This window comes from Cervus elaphus, chromosome 33 (assembly GCF_910594005.1).
Source record: "Cervus elaphus chromosome 33, mCerEla1.1, whole genome shotgun sequence".
NCBI lineage: Eukaryota > Metazoa > Chordata > Mammalia > Artiodactyla > Cervidae > Cervus > Cervus elaphus.
The window spans coordinates 21,152,674-21,174,453 of NC_057847.1; the positions used below are offsets into that span (position 1 = coordinate 21,152,674).

Genomic DNA, 21,780 nt, shown 5'->3' on the forward strand with positions numbered 1-21,780 from the left:
CTTGTTTCACTAGCAATCCCAAAACTAAGATGTCTCACTGCATTATCTGTACTTGTCGAATTAATTTTATATGGCTGTGAAGTATTTTCTCAGTGACAATAGACCTACTTTCTGTCTCCCTAGAACCATAAGTTGCCAGAAGTTCCTAGTTTTGATGGATCTCCCTAATGGGATCCTTCTAATAAAACTGGCATTTGATTTTCTCTGTCATTGATGCTGCAGTTTGTTTTTTGTTAGGTTTTAACTGAAAACATCCACATATTTCCCCTGGAGCTATAATGCCAAGGAGCCAGTTATAGCATTAGGCATACTTTCCTGCTCATCCTGATAAGAAAGCCAGGGAATTTTAATTCTCCCGTTTTCCCCCCGTAGATTTAGAACATAAATTCTTTCTACATATTTATGAAACGAGACAAGTGATAGCAAGAGCAGTACTCAGTAATTGGAAAGTCAGTTACCTTTTATCTCTTGGTTAAAAAGAAGAAGTAGGTCAGTTCTTTGTTAATATTATTAGCAAATACTATTTATAGGATGATACAAATTACTAGGGGAAAGACATTGTAAAGTTGATTTTCAAGCAAGAGGCAATAGCTAACTTATTCTTTTTCTTAAATACATTAAGAATGCAGTGACCAATTTTTTAGTAATCAAAGTCTGAATTTTTTTTTGTTCAAACTAATTTTTTTAATTAGTTTTCTTTTTTTTTTTTGATCCCTTACCAAAAAAACTAACAAAAACTAAACTCAGCAAGCCATTTTCACTACTCATATCAAGCACCTGCTAGAAGTGTTTGTTCAGATGCATTTGTTGCTATTCAGTTGCTAAGTCGTGTCCATGCATCTGAACATATTTCAGCCATATACCACAAGTATATGTGATGGAGGAAGAAATATAAATGTGAGAATAAAATATTTATGGCATGGAATTACTCATGCCCATTTGTTTATATAGCCTTCTGTGTGTGTTTCTACCACAGATATGAAACTAAAATTTGAGTAGATCCCTCTGCATTTGAGTCTTCTGGTGAGGAAATTTAAATTGCCCATCTACTAATTTTTTTGCATTTGAGATAAATCGTGAGGTATTTATAAATATCATTTCAAAGGCTAGGAGGTGATGTCTGTGTATTTGGCTTATTACTAAACCAAGAAGAAGTTTGTTTTAGAAGCAATATGATTCTCCAACAGCCTCCATGTTTGCGTACATCAGAATTGATGGCAGTTTGGAAGCCAAATACAGAAGCAAACATTTCTCAGGAAGAACTACAATTTGCTGCCATCCATTGCTATCAAACTCTGGGTGAAACGTTACCGAAAGCCTACTTCTCAGCCTTGATCCTAAATGACTTAGAAGGCTGGTGACCTCATCCTTTGATGTTTAAAAAAGGAGGAAACTGTATTTCAACTAAAGAGGCTAGAAAACATTAAAACTGCTCAAACTGGAAATTTCCACAACATCTGACAACACACCAAAAGCCGCTGAGACAAACATGCTTTCAAGTGCTGTCCTGCTTCCAGTTTCCTGTGCTTTCTGCAAGTACTTCAGTTTTTCAGTCTGCTTCTGGAGAACGTTGGCCACTGTTTCAGGGAAAATGCTTCCGCGAGTATTGCTCCATGCTGAATCTTGCCCAGACCAGAGAGATCGTAGACGCTAGCCTGTGGACAACTGCTGCAAGTGAAGTCAGGAATCTGATCTGCAGAAGCAGCTTTTAGGTCTGTCATTGTCCCAGAGTCCATGAGCTTTTAGACTGAGAATTAAAGCAAGAACCAAGAACGCTAGAGGTTGAGTGCCTAACTCCTATCTGAAACTTAGAACCATCTTCAACTCTGACTTAGCACTTTTTCAGTAGTTCTTTGCTTGCTGTTTCCACAATTAATGAATGCCCTTCAGATTCTGCAGTTCTGTAAATCCATAGATGATTTAACCTGAATCATGACTCTATTACTTGGTAGTTAAGAATGACTACGAATGGGATAGACTCAGTAAAGTTGAGCCTCCCAAGGGTATTTGTCGGTTATTGCTGATCCATTGGACTTCCATGGCCCTCAATCCTCAGTTCTTTATATTCCTGAAACATTTGATTCCTTTATGTGATATCTTTTCAGAATAGATCAGCCAACTTAATTTGTAGTTACATTAGTTACACTGCAACCTGAACTTAGATTTTTGATGTCGCAACTCTTGGTAGACTCCTCTAGAAGATGATCGTAATAATAACTAGCCTTCAGTGAGCTCTTCCTGTGTGGCAGCTCTTTTACAGACATCATCCGTCACAGAAATTCTGGGAGACAGGCACTAATATTAGCCCTACTATACAGATGAGTAAACAGAATCAGAGGGATTAAGTTACTACCCCAAGGTCACACAGTGGTTGAACTGAGACCTGAACCCAAGCAGTGTAACTGCAAAAACTGTATCTCTGTAAAAGTCCAGTAAGGTGTAATCCCCTGACCAGAATGTCTGGGAAAAAAATTAAATGCTCCAAGTAGTAGGATGACTGAATAAATTATGTTTTACCCATGCCATGAAATATCAGGTAATAATAAAACAAAATAATGGTTTTATGAATATGTAATGATATGATAAAATGTTAAAATGTAAAATTAAATGAAAAAGTGCTGCACAGTAAAATCTCAATTTTGTACTTAAAAATAGATAATAGAATGCCAATGTTGATTATCTCTAGAAATTGGATGAAAAGTGATTTTAGTTTTTTCTTTATGCTTCTCTGTATCTTCTAAATTTTTGGAAGTGACCATCATCAGGAAAGTGAGCTCAGTCATGTCTGACTCTTTGCAACCCCATGGACTATACAGTCCTTGGAATTCTCCAGACCAGAAACTGGAGTGGGTAGCCACTCCCTTCTCCGGGGGATCTTCCCAACCCTGTGGAAGTAGCCATATATTACCTTAAATTCAAAAAATTAAGGTATAGTGAAACGTAAAAATGTTTAAAATTAGCTTTTCCTAATTTCTAGCATTGAAGAAAAAGGAGTCTGTTTCTGTTTTGTCTGAGACAGTGATGTCCACCTCTACCCAGAGGTATGTGGCCTCTTATCCAGAACTTTGTCTGGATTAGACTCCTTAATTTTCATAAGAAAATGTCAATTCTACCACCAGCTCAGCTGACACTGATAGATGTGTCCTTCATTGTCCTCATAGATTATCTATACTCGAGCATCTCTCCACAGAGGATAACCTTGAACTCTGCTGTCCCAAACAGATAAAGAGCTTGATTACTTTATATATGTTTATATATTATATTCATGTGTATTATTATATCTGAATATATACTATATATTCAGATAAAATTCCCAGATGGCCATATAGTTTATTTCTCTGGGACTTAACATTTTATCATTGATCCTTACATCTGTATCCTACAACCACCTTGCGGAGCTCCTCACAAAATTACATTTGCTGAGCTGAGTTTAGCCCCGAAACTATGAGCTTGCAGTGAAGAATCTTATAAGTAAGAGCCCTATTGCATTAAATGTAGAAGAACTGTTGAAACAGTTGTTCACTATATCATTACACTATAAAAGGGAATTTTTCCCAAGTGAAAAGTCATCATGATCTTTCTAAGCAATGGGTTTGTTTTAATCTTATGGATATTATAATTTGTATCATCAATTTAAAAATTAAGAGACCACAAATAACCCTCTGTCTTAGCTGCTGTAAAGCCCTAGGCCAAATACATGGTGTTCCTCCAACAAATGTCCAGATGCTTGTTTGTTGAACTGATCTCTGATTTTCTTCTGGCATTGACTTTCTCCTTTTTTTCTATTTTCATTTTTATGTGCTCCTTCAAAGCATATGAGGAAGGGGAGAGAATAAATAAGTGGATAGATAAATGCATAAAAGCAAATTTGTGTTAGGAACTTACGGCTATGATTTCAAATCAACACAATGAACATGAGAGTTTTCTACCTTCATCTGTTTTTCTGGAACAATTTACAGAGATTCAAGAGTTGGTGACATGATGATGGCATGACAAATGGAAGCTTTTCCCCACCACTCTTTGTTTTAAAGAAAAATGACAAGAGTCCAAGTCCCGGGTTCATGTGCTGCTCTGACAAGATCCATTGTGACACTGGGAACACCCTAACATGAACTGTTTTCTCAGGAAACAGGCCAACTGCTTTGATCTCAAGTGGACAAATCAGAAAGGCAGGTAGGAGTGACTTTTGTTTCTCTGTAATTTTACAAGCTCAAATTCTACATTGCATCAAGTTGTTTCACAAGCTCCTATACTTACAAACTTTCAACTTCAGAAAAGTGAACACAAAGTCCAAAATTAGAACAAAGGCGTGCAGACTCTGCCTTCCCTGCAACAACAGTTTCTGATCACTTGAGCAGAGCCCTCTTGCTCCTGGTACCAATAAATGTACCTGCTCATACTTGAGAGAGCTTCTGCAGTTGCTTTCCCCATTACCGTGTCCTCGCAGGATTTCCATCATCTGTTGTTTTTCCATTGAGTCTTTAAGTAAGGTGTTTCACTTTCCCCTGGAGGCAGCGCTTGATCTTTCTTTCCTGTAGACAGCAGTGTGGCCTGTCTTAACATTCTTTCCAGAACAATTTTTCTCTGTAAAATGCTGAGTCACTGAAGGGAGCAGGAAGACATTCTGTGGGCCGCAGTAGTCAACTGAGAAAACAGAATCATTTCCCAGGACTTAAAAGGGTATTTTCAAGAGTGAGCAAGTTCGAAAAGTGGGCAAGAAGTCCGTCCAGGGTGAAAGGCACAGACTCCTTTTCACACAGTCTGTAGAAGATCCTATTTCATAAATGAAAAAGGTGCGAGTGGAAAACTCCTTTATTTTGCAACAGCGGGATAGTGCATCAGCCCTGGGCTGGGATTGCAGAGAGTTCTCTTGAGTTCTTACCTTTCTTTCTGGCCTCTGCCTTTCAGTTTTTTCACCAGTTCAATGGGAAGATGACCTCTGCTCCTACCATGAGAGGATATCGACAGAATGAGTGTATGGGAGTTCTGAGCTTTTGGACACCTGGATTTGACGGTTGATCTTCAAATATCCACTGCTTCAAAATCAGTCTAGGTACATTTGAACTTTTTATTTTGTATCTCTCAAAGGCTACTGAATTAAACTTTTTAGATAAAGAATGAAGTGGGCAGGATATACAGGAAAATTCTAGCACTATAAGCTTTTAAAATGGAGATTGATGGCAACTTCTTGTGAATCAAATATATCGCAAAATAAAAACAGTTTAAAAATGATTATTAGCCCTACCCAAACTCAGGGTGGCTTCCCATACAGTAATGTGAGTGATATTTCAACAGCCTCCTTTTCAAGCCCTTCCCGTATCCAAATCATCACACAGCTACCGTTTGAGTAGCGTGGTCTCATTATATTATCTTACCCTTCCTGGTTAGACCCATACGAGGTAGGTATAATTATCCCATATTTCCAATAAGAAAACTGAGGCTTACAAAAGTTAGGTAACTAAAAAAAAAAAAAAAAGTTAGGTAACTTATCTAAAATTATGAGACAATAGAAACGGATGTCTGGCCTAGCTGAACTCAAAGCCACTCTATTTCCACTGTTTGGCTGGCTAATCTGCTACACTGATCTCTATCTAACTTTCTACTTGCAGTCATTCTATGGAAAACGTGTAAAGTTTGGAGCTGTATTCTTTAATCATTCACTGTATAACTGGCGGTGGTACACAGCTGTCCAGGCTTTAATTTCCTCTGGTCTAAAATATGGATAACAATGCCTACCTAATGTTAAAACCATTAAATGAGATAATGTATTTAAAACATGGGCCAGTGTTTGGCTCATACTAGTTGCTTAATAAGTATCAGAATATGGCCATGTCATCTTTTACTTATACTAAAACGCTCCAGTATTGAAATTCTTTATATGTGTTCTAGTTCCCCCACCCAAAAAAAAAAAAAAATATATGGCTCATATTCCTTTGTACCTCCTTGTGTCAGCATGCTATTGATTACATGTTCTGGAAACTAAATGTATAAACAGGAATGTTTAAATGTTTAATTAAACAGTTAAACAGGAAGGAAATCAATTACCTCACATAGGAGGATGGTCAGGGCAGGCTTGAGGGGTGGCTGATTGAACAGTTGACAATGTCATTAAGGAGCTAGAATCTTTCTGCTCCACGATGGACAGAATCTGCTTCACCCTAAGATTTGTTACTCTCCCTAGTGAAAAGGGCTATGGTTGCCTACAGTACCCAGAAGTAATCACATTTCATTTCTATCTGAGAGGAAAGAAAGGCTATCTCACTGTGGTTCTACAGCCGTCAACCAGCTAGTCTTTCCTTGCCGAACCATTCACTGCTAAAGGGAGGTGAGTTTTCAGGATTGATTTGATTCATCATCTAAAGGGAAGTAGAATTTGTCCACTACCCTCCCCAAAGTTTTATACTGTAAATCTCAATGAGTGAAAGAACAAGCTTATTTATGAGTACAGGTGGAAACTCTAGTAATATCCAGAAAAGAGATGGTGAATTGTCACAGAAATAAACTTAAGTCTATTTGATTTCAGAGCCCAAAATGCCTCCATGCCATTGGTTATGCAGAAAGGAGTGGTAAGAGTAAGCCCTTTACCACATTTTCGCTTTAGATCAATTCTGCTGTGACACTGATTAACTTAGATCTCTAAATACACTTCTCAAGGACGGATGACACTGCACACAGAAGAAAAACTATACCCTTAACACATTATCTATAGCTGGTTCCCCACAAGATGATTTAGGTGGTACACGTTTACCGCCTTAAATGACATTGAATTACAGAGGCCTGAATCCTTCTGATACTATCAGAGCAAAAGCCAGTGTAATGCTCTGAGTCTGTAACACTTTCTAACAGGTGTAAATCTCCCTTTAATAAAGACAGGCTTAGAGCTTTAAAGGACATCACCTGGACTTTTAAACATTGTTTTGTCTTCCCTGCAAATAGTTTTTCAGTTACTTTTTATTTGTGATAAACAGTATTGGTCCTGGGGCTTCCCTGGTGACTCAGTGGTAAAGAAACCACCTGCCAATACAGGAGACAGGGGTTCATTCCCGATCGGGGCTTCATTCAAGATCCCACATGCCATGAAGCAACTAAACCCACGAGCCACAGCTATTGAACTTGTGCTCTAGAGTCTGGGAGTCGCAACTACTGAGGCCACGTGCTGCGATCACTGAAGTCCTGAAGTCTGTGCTCTGCAACAAGAGGCGCCTCTGCAATGAGAAGCCCATGCGCGCGCTGAAACTGGAGAGTAGCCGCTGCTTTCAATAACTAAAGAAGAGCCTGGGCAGCAGTGGAGACCCAGAACAGCCAACAGTGAATTAATTGGCTTTTTAAAAATTGGTCTTTCCATTTGAGGTAATGATAATTAGGAAATAATATGAAATTTCCTTTGAAAGCAAATCTATTTAAGGAAAACAAAATCAAGTAAAAGAGTAATTAGTTTGGAGAAAGGGTTATGCATGGATGTTAAAAATTATGAGGCAATATGTAGTGGTATATGAATAAGGAAAAATATGAAAGTGTTTTGAGAAGACTAAAGCTTGCAAAGCATTTACCTGGAGAAACTAGAGAATGATTGCAAGAATAATTTAATTTCAAGACTAAAGAAATTGCTAGCGCAGAGGGTAATTACTTCAGGAGCCACAAGAGGGCAGTGGATCAGTGGCTGTAAAGCCAGTTTGGTCGGTATGTCTTCCTCACCAAGCCCTTGTTCCTTAAAGTGTGGTCCACACAGCAGCATAAACGTCATCTGAGAGCTTATTGGAAAGGTTGTGTCTCTGGCCTCATCCCTGGACTACTGAATCAGATATGCGTTCTAATGAGGCTCCTACTTAATTCTTACGCACATTCAGTTCAGTTCAGTTGCTCTGTTGTGTCCAACTCTGTGACCCCATGGACCGCAGCATGCCAGACTTCCCTGTCCATCACCAACTCCTGGAGCTTGTTCAAATTCATGTCCCTCAAATTGGTGATGCCATCCAACCATCTCTTCCTCTGTCATCCCCCTCTTCTGCCTTCAGTCTTTCCCAGCATCAGGATCTTTTCCAGTGAGTCAGCTCTTTACATCAAGTGGCCAAAGTATTGGAGCTTAAGCTTCGACATCAGTCCTTCCAATGAATATTCAGGGTTGATTTCCTTTAGAATTGACTTGTTTGATCTCCTTGCAGTCCAAGGGACTCTCATGAGTCTTCTCCAACACCACAGTTCAAAAGCAGTTCTTTGGCGCTCAGCCTTCTTTATGCACATTTGAGTTTGAAAAGTACTGACTTTGGCTCAGAGTTTTGGGTCCCTTCTGGCTACTCTTCCTGCTGTGGAACAGGGCTGACATGGTGATAATTTTGAAGAAGTACATTTGCCACAGAGTCTACTATGATATTGTCAGATTACTTATGTTTGAATCTCAGTTCCTCCTCTCACAGTAGCACTTGGGTGAAAAACTGCATTTCCAATACTTATAACATTTCTTTAACGAACAGATGCTCAACAAATGGATGGATAAATGAATAAACCATTCAGACACAGAGAAATCATCTTTCCTAACAGTGTTTCTGTGTTCCTGCCGTCCTTTATTTTGTTAGTTTGATGGAAGATGAGGGTTTATTTGTGTCTTTTAGTATCAACTGCTTTAAATCTTTTTGTAACAAGACAGGAAGTAAATGTTCCCACATGTACACATATCTGTTCAAATGTTTCTGGCACATTCAGGTGAGCTTTCCCAGGGCTTTTCTCCATATTCTGATATCTGCTCCTACTAATATAAGACCCTGGGTGTGCAAGCCATGTACAGATTGAGACAAGTAGAGTTTGAAAGAAAGGGTTCACATTCTGACCATTTTATAGGTTTCAGACCATCTGGGCCTTAGGGAAATTGAAGTAAAAGAATAAAACCTACTTGTGTTTCCTTGCCTAAAAATCAATAGGTTATTCCAGGAAAATATTAAAAATGACTTGTATACTTGGGGGAGTAGAGCTTTTAGTAAAATATTAAAAGAATACTTTCAGTATTTTCCCTTTTAATAGGTACAAGTGCAGGATATTGAAAAAGCAGTAGAATGCTTCAAAAAGTCTAAAATATAAGGCTCTTGCCTCTGTAGGCTTTGTGTGTTTTCCAATCATTCACCCACTACAAATCAATTTACAGTTGAATGGTTTCTCCATTAGTTCTGGTGCCAGAATATATTGAGAGGAAAGAGAAGTCTAATTGATGGGGTTATTCCTGGGCTGAGGTGAATCTCCCAGGCTCCATCCTTGAAGCTTTACAGAGTAACTGGCCAGCAGCTTGAGAAGGAGGTTTTCATAACCCCAACCATAAAACCAGTTCATTAAACTCTCCCTACGATTAAAACCTAAGTAATGAGATACCCCTTCCTCCTTTCTAAAGCTGCAACCCTGTGATTTTTCTTTCATTTCATTTTTGCATTCATCCACTCAACAAATATTTTTGAGTACCTGCTAAATGCTAGGGATATAGAACAAAAAAGACAGTCTCTGCTCTGGGGAAACTGACATCTAGAATGTGAAAGAGGAGAGAGATGACAGCCAAAGAAACAAAGATTAATTCTATTAGTTACAGAAGAAGGAAAAGCTGGGTAATGTGATTGTGCATGTGGAACATGTACAAACTTAGAATGAACCAACAGGCAAAGACTCCGAGAATGTGATATTTGCTCCAAGACTCGAATGGGAGTTAGCAGAGCAAGCCTTGCTGGAAGAGTCTTCTAGTAGAGATCAGCTACAAAAAAATCCCCAAGGCAGGATCATGTTCAGCATTTTTGAGGAACAAAAAGAATATCAAACTGTGTCTGTATCAAATTGATTAAGGTCAAGTGTGGTATGTATAAAAATATACTCATGAAAGTTCATGAGTGTAGTGGAGGGTGTAGGAAATGTCGAGATGACTTGATAGCACAGTGTAATGAGCCCAGAAGGCCCAGGCTCTGCTGTGATTCTACTTGTTCATACTACCTGTGATTAATTAGTGGTTTAGTGGTTGTAGGGAAAGAAAGACGCTTTGCATTATTGGGGCTGGGTTGAGTTAAGTTTTGTTGATGCTCAGAAGTGAACCTATTGGAATGGTGTTCATCATGAGCCGCATTGGTGTCTTATCCTATCAATTCATGTTGTTACTTTGCGCACTGAGTTATTTCGGAAGCTGCTCAATCATGGTGGCACTTAGAGAGAAAATTGCAACATAAAATTCCAACCCAACCATGAAAAGTTTTAGATATTAAGTTTTTGAGACCTATCAGTAACTGTTATAATTAGCTCCTGCTGAAAATTTGTATTTTTTCAGAGCATCATTACTCTTCATAATTAGTTCTATAATTTCCCCATAGAATATGATCCATTTTATTTGAAGTGCTAAAATCAAACACAAGTAGTTGATCACTGTCTATCTGTAATTTGCATTGCGCTTTATCCAAGAAAATATTAGTTTTTGTTAGCCAGATAGAGATCTATTATGAATGTCAATGTAACTTAATTAAAGCATAATATTAATCATAAGACTATCTTCCAGACTCAAATACTTCCTCAATGATGTTTACTTGTCTAGAACTTAGCTGATGAAATGCAAAAATAAAATTGGATAAAGGCATTTTGGTGAGTAGGGAGATTTAACAAAAGCCTTTCTTAATGAAAAAATAAAGTAATAGAAAGCACAGAAAGAATTGTACCTACTAAATTATGTTCAAAAGCATATCACAGTAAAATAAGTTGTTTTGCTCATTTTATATCTAAGCATTAAATAATATTTATTAAATTTCTGCATTTCATTGAACTGTTCTGTAATTTAGTCAACAAGACATAGCTCATACCCTCTATTAGTTTTTGCAAATTTTATTCATTTTAATATAAAATGCCTGAGCAGTTTTAGGCATTAGAAAACGTTCTGCCATAATCACTACTTTTTGCATCATTTTAATGTATGTAATAGCTTAAAAAACTGAAGTGTATTCTATATTAATGAGGGTGAGTGCAACTTCTTTGGGGAAAACTGTCCATTTCTTTAGAGAAATATTTTAATGGATCTCTGGTTAAGCAAGATAAGGCCCAAAACTTGGTGCTAATGTGGTACTTTTGAGGTCATGGGCGCATTCAGGTAATGAGGTATTACGGAGAGACAGTAATTCTCTGTGTAATTAAATAAAAGGCTGTCTTCCACAAATGTAAAGATTGTTATAGTAACTAATTTGGAACTTCCTGGCTGGGGCTGTAGTTGTCCTAGAAACAGAGTTGTCATCCTGAAACTAAAGAGGGAAAGAGAAAACTTAGATAATGAGAGGGGCCCCAGCCACGAGAGAGACAGTGACGAGAGAACACCCCACAAAAGAACCATTTCCTAGCCATCCTCAGAGCATTTGGAAACCACACGGCACTCCTAGCAGTCTCCGGGATGAGGGCTGGAATTACAGTATTAAAGGGAAGAATGACTCCAGAAGGTAGGAGAAGTTTGTGTGCGCTCGGATTGCACCTTAAATTGTGCCAGCTGAAATGCTTTTGGATGGAGACAGCAAAAAACTCAACCCAAATTGAATTAACCAGTAAATGGGAATTTGGGGCTCAAAAGGCTAAATCTTCATCCAGAGATTTTGTGGGGGTTGAGACAAGATTCGGGGTACAGGAACCTTTGAGAGATGGTTCTTCAAGTTCCTGCCTTCCCTCAGGCTGGCTATCAGCCTCAGACGCTGCTCCTCATTCACACCCAAGGTAAGGGAAGAGGCAGGCTTCCCCAGCCACTTCACAAGAAAAAGGTCTTGTGCTGATCGCCTAGGCCTGAGTTACCTGAACTAATAAAGGTGTCAAGGGAACAGGTTTACTCTGATTTAGCTGTATCAGGTCTAAGCCCTGTACCGGGAAATGGAGTCAAGCCTGAAGAAGAAAACTGTAAGTCGCTCAACTGTATCTGACTCTTTGCGAGCCCATGGACTGTAGCCTGCCAGGCTCTTCTGTCCATGGAATTCTCCAGGCAGGAATACTGGAGTGGGTAGCCATCCCCTTTTTCCAGGGGATCTTCCTGACCCAGGGATTGAACCTGGTCTCTTGCATTGTAAGCAGATTCTTTACCATCTGAGCCATCAGGGAAACCCAGCAGTCAAGCTTACTGAGACAGAATAGTATTAAGGGAGCCAGGGCGGATGTTTGGAAGACAACTTTGGTTTTCTTTATAAGATCTAACAAGCTTCCTGAGCTTTGGCTTCTGGAAGAGTTTCAGGAATGAATTTTAGGTCCACTCAAATTTCAGTGACTAGTCAAGAAAATTTAGTTTTACTTCTCTTTCCATAGCTGGTATATAATAAGATCATCTTAAATTTAACAATTCCATTTTCTCAGAGTTAAATAATACCCATTTAAACTACAGTATTTTTTTTTTTTTGGAGTGAAACCTACCATACTTAGAACTAAGTGTTAATGAGCAATTTGAAAGCATTTAAGAAGCAGTAAACTCAAGAATTCTCATGAAGAGGGCAGGTGGGTACTGAAGAGTTTGCCAGACAGCACTGGGGGCTGGCTTCTCATCCCCCCAGACAGAAGCTAAGGTACACTGCCCACATACCAGCTGGACAGCCTGAAAAGGGAGCCCAGCTGGGGAGCACCGCAGGATTTTCCAGGACTCCCTCTGGGCATCCTTGCACCCATACTTGGGGTTCTCCCAATGAAATAGCCAAAGTCTGAGCATCAGGAGCCTGCCAGCAGTGCACAGTTGGAGTGATGCTTCAAGCAGCAAGCAGTATTTTCCAGATGTAGAGATTCAGTGTGCTTAGAGATTTGCATGGGAACTATAGAGTAGCTGTCTGTTGCTGCTGACTAAAGAGCATACATATGTGGCTGGAGCCCTTCTAGACATGAATGAGAGAATTTGGTTTGTATTTGCTTTAGCACAGTGAAGAAAACTAAAGAATAATAAAGGTGAAGTTTTTAAGACTCAGGAGACCCTGGACTCGATAACAGGGGGAGATGGAGATTATTTCACTTTCATGAAAGATCTCCTTTTGACTTACACTGAAATCTGTCTGACCAGTGCTCTCCTTCTAAAGTCTTCCGTGAACTACACTTGGTAGAAATTCATTGTCTATTTAACAAGATCTCCAAAGATTAAAGACATGAGTTTTTGCATTTTAAAGAATACCTCCCTTCATTATGAACTCAGTCAGAAAAACAGGACAAAGTTGGGTAGCAAATGCATTATGTATGTGAGTTTGTTTTTAATTGATTTTTGAATAATCTTCATCATGCTGGTTCAGATTGACAGATAGCTCATGCTATTCTGTAGCTGCTGCTTTAGACTGTATTAGCCTTTTCTGAAAGAAGTCAGTTTTTCACCTGACTCCCTGACTTTGACAGAATAGACTGGACTGTAAACTCATCTCAGCTGTTGCAGAGATTTTCTACTTAAAAAATGCCTGCCTCACAGGTGCTAAAATCACTACCCCTATACCTCACAGCTTAGAAGAATTAATTTTCTTTTGAGAAAATAAAGGCAACTTCTAGGAGTTGCCTTCTAAAATGTAAATATTACTGGCAAAATTCTTGTATTTAGCCAACTCACGTCTGGTTTATATAGAATGTCTCGAGTTTTAATTTTTTATCTTGCACATTCTATCTGGGGGTGGTACCTAAGGGGTTTTTTTTTTCCCCATTCTATCTGAATTCTTTATATTTGAGTTGCTCCTCCTTGCTATGGGCTTCCCTTGTGGCTCAGCTGGTAAAGAATCTCCCTGCAATATGGGAGACCTGGGTTCATTCCCTGGGTTGGGAAGATCCCCTGGAGGAGGGCATGGCAACCCACTCCAGTATTCTGGCCTGGAGAATTCCATGGACTGTATAGTCCATGGGGTTGCAAATAGTCAGACATGACTGAGCAACTTTCACTTTCACTCCTTCCTATGGACTTGACTGTAAAATTTTAACACACACACATTCACACACACCTGTTCATGCAACTAATCCCCTGAGGTGTGTGCCACAAAGCACCACTTTATATTGATGTAATTATAAACTCATTGACAATATCATGTATTTTAGCCCTCCTGAGATCAGTGTCACATCCTATTCTTGCTATTCTGTATTGCCATTTTATAACAAGAATAACAAAATGTTACTCTGTTGCTAGGTAACCTTGGCAATTTTGTAGTAGCCCTCTACTTTCATCATTCCTCTGTGGTCAAAATATAATTGCTTTTCTTCTGAAACTTTTTTCCCATTCATGGCTGCCATTGTCATCGGATAACTGTCATCCTATTATTCTCACTATTGAATTCAGTGATGAGAAAGAAGCCACAATTTGCTCATCCTTCCACAGAATAGAAAATTGACATGTTCTTATGATGCATCTGGGTGCTTTCAGAGAAAGAGTTCCTCTCTTAGAGGTCACGTTCCAAAAGAAGGCTTTCAGCACTTGGCAACCCTTCCTCTCTAATTTGCCTCCTCTTTACAACCCCTATCATAATCCCTTTCTTTCAAGAAGTAGGTTTGTGGCTAGAGTATGGTCATGTTTTGTGTACAATGATTACCTTCTGACAGAAAGTGAAGTTATTTTGTAGATGCTTCGCCATGAATGATGCTCAGTCTGTGAATTGACATACATCAGCAACTTAATAAAAGCAACAATAACTGTGACTTTAGCTGTGGGACTATTGTGTGCCAGGCACTGCTCAGTGACATACATTATCTGAGAAATCTCCATAAACTCTGTGAGATACTGTCACTCCCATTGTGTAGATAAGGAAGCTGAGATGAGACTCGGAGATCCCAGATCATACGCTTAGTGGGTAGCAGAACCAAGGTTTCTTCATCGATGATGTCATTGATTATGAGAAGTAGCATCAACTTAATAACAGCTTAAATGTAAATGATAACTAGAAGATGAGTCTTGAATTCAGAAATATTAAATTAGAAAAACATGCACACTAGAACCAAGAAAATACTACACATGTGTGTACTTAGTCGCTCAGTTGTGTCTGACTCTTTGAGACCCCATGGACTGTAGCCCACCAGGCTCCTCTGTCCATGGGGATTCTCCAGGCAAGAATACTGGAGTGGATTGCCATGCCCTCTTCCAGGGGATCTTCCTAACTCAGGGGTAGAACCCAGGTCCCTCACATTGCAGGCAGATTCTTCACTGTCTGAGCCACCAGGAAAGCCAAATATATATATGAGTATATATATCCTTGGAGTAGGAAATGGAAACCCACTCCAGTATTCTTGCCTGGAGAATTCCATGGACGGAGGAGCCTGGCGGGCTGCTGTCCACAGGGTCGCAGAGCCAGACACTACTGAAGCCACTTAGCACACATAGTAAATATACACACGTGTATGATGTGCTACCATTCTCTTGCTTACAAACTGGAATTTTCCCCCCTAATTATTGTTCCATGTAAATCACATAACAGTGTCATCTAATTTCATTGTTTCCCTCCCCCACACCCCAACTCCCATCTCCCTGCTACCATTTTAGTGGGGTTCTTTCCAGTACATGCATGTCTGATGAATATTTTTTAAGTTGTGAAGAGGTGCCATTGCAATTATTAAATCTGGAGTCAACACCCACCTCTACCACTCGCCAAATAAATCATCTTAAGGAAGATAATTCTCTGACCTTATGTCTCTGGGTATATTTTGTTTATCCTTATCAAATTTTTGATAGAGATAGATAAATCTATGTGAACGGTTAAGTCTCCCACTAGCCATGACTTCTTTGATAACAAAGTCTTTCTTTTATTTATCCAGGTATGTCGCTATAGTATCTTGCACATACTGAAGTAGGTGTTCAATAAATATTTATTTAATCACATTTGTTAATACACTTCTTTTCCCCAAATGGTTAATCACAGCATGCTGGTATTATGAGAACTAATCAAGTAATTTGGGGAGAACTTTCCATTTCTTCTGTAAGAATTATCATCTCAGAGCTGTGTTTTCACTTGTCCCTTGAAGATTTTCTTTAAGAGGCAAAGACCCTGCCCTTTCTGAAACAAACCTGCCTTCTCAAAAGTTGGATTCATGTTTCATGTCAATGTATGGCAAAAACCACTACAATATTGTAAAGTAATTATTCTCCAACTAATAAAAATAAATGGAAAAAAAGAAAAAAAAGTTGGATTTCTACCTTCTTCCTTAAAGAAGAGAGAAGGCACAAATCAATGATGTAGGGAAAGGTTGAGCACACAGTTAATTTTATTAAGCTTGACTCTTTAGTAAATTGACTTTTTAAAAAGTTTCATGGAATGAAAAGAACAAATTATGTCTGAATTCTAGAAAAGATTTGAAATTTTATTTATCAAAGATGGTGCATTAAAACTTTTATAATCTCCCCATTTTAAGAAAATAGCCAGTTCAAATGCATAAATTAAGCCACATAAAATGTGGTAGGAGACATCTATTTCCTAGATGCTTCTACTTAGCCAGCAGTGAAACAAACAGAATAGCTTAATTGTGGCATTATTGTTTTGGAAAGAAGCCAGCCAACTAGAAGGAAAGAGATAGGAGATAAGCCTCTAATTTAAATAGGTGATTAGTCATTTAATTTCCTTTGTCTTTTCTTTGTTTTCTATTACATTTCATCTCAGAGTTGTATATAAAATAAACCTAATTAAATTGAAAGGGGAAGTAGAGAGATAGCCTGATTGACAAGTTGGGAGAAAAACTCTACTTTGAATCAGCATTAAAATAAATACAAACTAGAAGAAAAGCCTGAACATCAAATATTTGTTTAAACTTTGGGCTTATATTATATTTCATTCACAGTTTTGAATGTTAGGTTTAGTGGAACAAATCAGTGATGCTTAGGTAATGCATCTCTGGTTGATAGGAATGTGCATTTTCTTTGTTTTGATACCTAGATTCTCTGTTCCTTATTTGACAATTTACCCCCTATATCATGCTATTTCAACAATATCAATGTTCACAAATTCCAGCCATTACTAAGATGTAGAATTTCCTTCAAGGGCTATTAATTATCTCTTCCCATGGCAGACATTGTCTTTTATCTAATCAATGTTTTACCCATTTTGTGGGGGTTGTAAAATTAGTGTTTTTCCTTTCATTTTCAGGAATCTTGTTTACCTCACAAGCGCCAGACTCCCTTTCAGCATGACGATGCCCTTAAACTCAGGTTGGTAAATACATGGGTGGGTGCTATCGATCTCCACCTCCACACCCAAAGCAAGCATCACTCATTGATCCTTCCTGTTCAGCCTGTTTTTAAACTTGGAATTCAATGCCACAAACCAGACATCTGCTACTAAAGCAATCTCAGCATAAATCTTTTTGCCAGTCTATGCTAGACATTAATCCATCCCCTTCCTTTTGTTTAATTTTTCTAAGTACTGTCTTCTTAACTAAATTGTTTTCGTAGTCCTTCTCTATCTGATCAAATGTCTCCTGCCTTAATATATTTTCTCCTGAATTACAAAGTAATATTCATTCACTAGGACAAAAAGGATTCCTTCTTGTGGTTTGTTTTGCACTTTGAAAGGAATGGGCAGAAGTTTAATCTAAGAATTTTGTAAGTGAAAACATGGAATCAGAAGTACAAGGTAAACATGCAGTCTTAGATCTTCGTATCTTTTGTATGTACCTGATTCATGCATTCTTAGAACATTTTGAAATCAATCGAATCACTGTCCCTCTGATGTTCTTATAATGTACTCATTTGCTCAGGTCAGAATATGGAAACTTCTTCAGAGTTCATTTAGCAACGATGCAAACCATGTCAATTTTCACTCATAACAAATTGTGGTGGGAAAAGGACAAATATTTCCAGCACTTAATTTGGAGTTTTATATGTGTTCTTTTCCTCTACATCAATTTTATCAAAGTTCCAACTAGTTTTATTAGTTTTGGCAAAGTCCAGCAGATCCTACTGGAATTGTTGCAGATTCTTTTCTTCCCTTCTTTCCTCCTTTCTTCCTTGTCTCCTTCCTTTCTTTCTGTCTTATTTTTATTGGGGTATAGTTGATTTATAATATTATATAAGTTTCAAGTGTACAACATAGTGATTCACAATTTTTAAAGGTTATACTTCATGTATAGTTATGTACTATATGTTGGCTATATTCTCTGTGTTGTATAATATATCCTGTAGCTTATTTAAGTAGAAGACATATTTCCAGGCAAATCTCAGTAAGATGTGGTCAAAATAGTGCTTTGAGTGGCCAATCACCATGTGATAAGCAGACCTGTCCTATAACTGTGTGGTTGGAAATCTAAATATGAAGTTCAGATAGAAATATGAGAGCTGAAAATGTAGCTTGATCACCTTCACATCCCTATAGGAGATATAGACCATACCTATAAGTATTATGCAAAGATATAGAATGAGTAAGATTTAAGAGAGAGAGAGAGTGTGTATGTTAAACATTAGAAAATGGCCACATCATTATCTGAGTGAAACATTTTCATCAGTAGATTAGCTCAGAGAAAGAGTCTGAGAAGTGGTCTGAGAGGTAAGAAGATAAGTAGTAGGTAATGGAGAAAGGGAACTCAAGGGAAAAAGAATTCCAAGAAGGAGAAAGGGACTTACCCTATAAAAACATCTTTTTAATAGAAAACTTAATGTATAACAGGTTCAAATTGAGACTACAAAGAAAGGAAGTACCAAAGAAAATAAAGAGACACTTACAGTTAGAATTGTGGGAAGCTGAGAAGTTATTTATTGCAGTGCTTCCATTTTCATGAGAAATTGAAGGTAAAGTCATTTAATAAATATTCTTGGGGTGAATTATGAAAGTTTGGGACAGCTGCAATGCAGATGGAAAAAAAAGAGATGAGTAGGAATAAACAGAAATATTTTAGAGAGCTTTGAAACCCAGGTAAGGCTAGAGGCAAGTTGCAGTGGCACCAAATTATGTTGCTATACTAGTTTCTCTAACAGCTCGGGTGCACACAACAGCAGGGAAAGATTAGAATGAATTCATCCTTACTTATAACACACTGACTTTAAAAAATGGATTGAAGGGGCTTCCCTGCTGGCCCAGTGGTAAAGAATCTGCCTGCCAGTGTAGGAGACACGGGTTCAATCCCTAGTCTGGGAAGATCCCACACGCCACAGAACAGCTAAGCCCATGCTCCATAACTATAGAGCCTGTGCTCTAGAGCCCAGGAACCACAACTACTGAAGCCCGTGTGCCCTAGAGCGCGCGGTCCACAGCAAGAGAAACCACGGCAATGAGAGAAGCCCATCCACCACGCTGAGGAGTAGTTCCTATTCCTGCAGCAACAAAACCCCAGCACAGCCAAAGTAAATAAAAAATAATTTCTGAAAAATGGATTGGAAACCAGTAACAGCCAAAGTCAAAACTAAAATTCTATTCAAAAATATCAAAGAAGTATAGAGTATACTTTAAACTATAAATCAAATAGCCTGGATTCTATCTCTGACTCTGCCACTAACTAGCTATGTGACTAGGTTAAGTGATTAGCTTGCCTGCCCTTCACATTTCTGGAACTTAACCCATCTATAATATGAGGAAGTAGAAATGATTAAAGTGTCTTAAAACTCTAAAGTCTGAGGTCTAGGAGTCTGTGTGATATTCATTTATTTATTTCAGTTCAGTTCATCTCTGTCACTCAGTCGTGTCCGACTCTTTGCGACCCCATGAATCGCAGCACGCCAGGCCTCCCTGTCCATCACAAACTCCCCGAGTTTACTCAAACTCATGCCTATTGAGTCAGTGATGCCATCCAGCCATCTCATCTTCTGTTGTCCCCTTCTCCTCCTGCCCCCAATCCCTCCCAGCATCAGGCTCTTTTCCAATGAGTCAACTCTTCACATGAGGTGGCCAATGTATTGGAGTTTCAGCATCAGCATCAGTCCTTCCAATGAACACCCAGGGTTGATCTCCTTTAGGATGGACTGGTTGGATCTCCTTGCAGTCCAAGGGACTCTCAAGAGTCTTCTCCAACACCACAGTTCAAAAGCATCGGCACTCAGCTTTCTTCACCATCCAATTCTCACATCCATACATGACCACTGGAAAAACCATAGCCTTGACTAGACGGACCTTTGTTGGCAAAGTAATGTCTCTGCTTTTTTTTTTTTTTTTTGGTCTCTGCTTTTAAATATGCTGTCTAGGCTGGTCGTAACTTTCCTTCCAAGGAGTAAGCCTCTTTTAATTTCATGGTTGAAGTCACCATCTGCAGTGATTTTGGAGCCCCCCAAAATAAAGTCTGACGCTGTTTCCACTGTTTCCCCATCTATTTCCCATGAAGTGATGGGACCAGATGGCATGATCTTAGTTTTCTGAATGTTGAGCTTTAAGCCAACTTTTTCACTCTCCTCTTTCACTTTCATCAAGAGACTTTTTAGTTCCTCTTCACTTTCTGCCATAAGGGTGGTGTCCTTTGCATTTCTGAGGTTATTGATATTTCTTCCGGAAATCTTGATTCTAGCTTGTGCTTCTTCTAGCCCAGCGTTTCTCGTGATGTACTCTGCATATAAGTTAAATAAGTAGGGTGACAATATATAGCCTTGATGTACTCTTTTTCCTATTTGGAACCCATCTGTTGTTCCATGTCCAGTTCTAACTGTTGCTTCCTGATCTGCATACAGGTTTCTCAAGAGACAGGTCAGATGGTCTGATATTCCCATCTCTTTCATAATTTTCCACAGTTTATTGTGATCCACACAGTCAAAGGCTTTGGCATAGTCAATAAAGCAGAAATCGATGTTTTTCTGGAACTCTCTTGCTTTTTCGATGATCCAGCAGATGTTGGCAGTTTGATCTCCAGTTCCTCTGCCTTTTCTAAAACCAGCTTGAACATCTAGAAGTTCACGGTTCACGTATTGCTGAAGCCTGGCTTGGAGAACTTTGAGCATTACTTTACCTGCGTGTGAGATGAGTGCAATTGTGTGGTAGTTCAAGCATTCTTTGGGATTGCCTTTCTTTGGGATTGGAATGAAAACTGACCTTTTCCAGTCCTGTGGCCACTGCTGAGTTTTGCAAATTTGCTGATATATTGAGTGCAGCACTTTCACAGCATCATCTTTCAGGATTTGAAATAGCTCAAGTGGAATTCCATCACCTCCACTAGCCTTGTTCGTAGTGATGCTTTCTAAGGCCCACTTGACTTCACATTCCAGGATATCTGGCTCTAGGTGAGTGATCACACCATCATGATTATTTACTTAACAACTATTAATTATCAATATGTGCCAAACACTGTTTAAGATATGGATTATAATAATGAACAAGTTGTTGAGTTACATTCTAGAAGGAGAAATCAACAATAAACAAGTAAATATATATAATTGAAAATAGTGACAGGTAAGATGAAAGGAAAAGAAAAACAAAATACAGTTGACCCTTGAACAACCTGTGGGTTAGCGGCGCTGGCCCTCCACACAGTTGAAAATCTGCGTATAACTTATAGTTGGCCCTCTGGATCCATAGTTCCTTTGTATCCTGGGTTACTCTGCATCTGCAGATTCAACCAACCAGGGCTTGAGTGGTACTGTTCTATTTACTATTGAAAAAAACCTCTGTGTAAGTGAGAACTCACAATTTAAACCCCTGTTGTTCAGTGTCAACTGCAAGGTGAATGGAAGGTGATCTGAGAGAAATAAGGGATAAACTATACAGGTAATGACATTTGAGCAGTTATATCAATGACAAGCAAGAGTCAGCCATACAAAAACTTAAGGGAATAAACACTCTAGGCTGAAGAAGCAGCTAGTACGTAAGCCTGGAGTAGAACTGAGCTTGGTATATTTGGAGAATAAGAAGACCAAGTGTGCTTCACTTCTGTGATATCCTTCCTCCAAATTCCTGTAATTACAGTCTAATC

At 38.7% G+C, this 21,780-nt stretch overlaps 1 long non-coding RNA gene across 1 annotated transcript in view; it reads left to right on the forward strand.

Annotated features, from left to right (window-relative positions):
• Window positions 1-4,915: 4,915 nt before the first annotated feature.
• Window positions 4,916-21,780, forward strand: part of LOC122688361 — a 46,195-nt gene continuing 29,330 nt past the window's right edge. The window contains exons 1-2 of the long non-coding RNA XR_006339422.1: window positions 4,916-5,053; window positions 17,046-17,107. This is a non-coding gene — a long non-coding RNA (uncharacterized LOC122688361). The remainder of the gene's footprint in view (window positions 5,054-17,045; window positions 17,108-21,780) is intronic.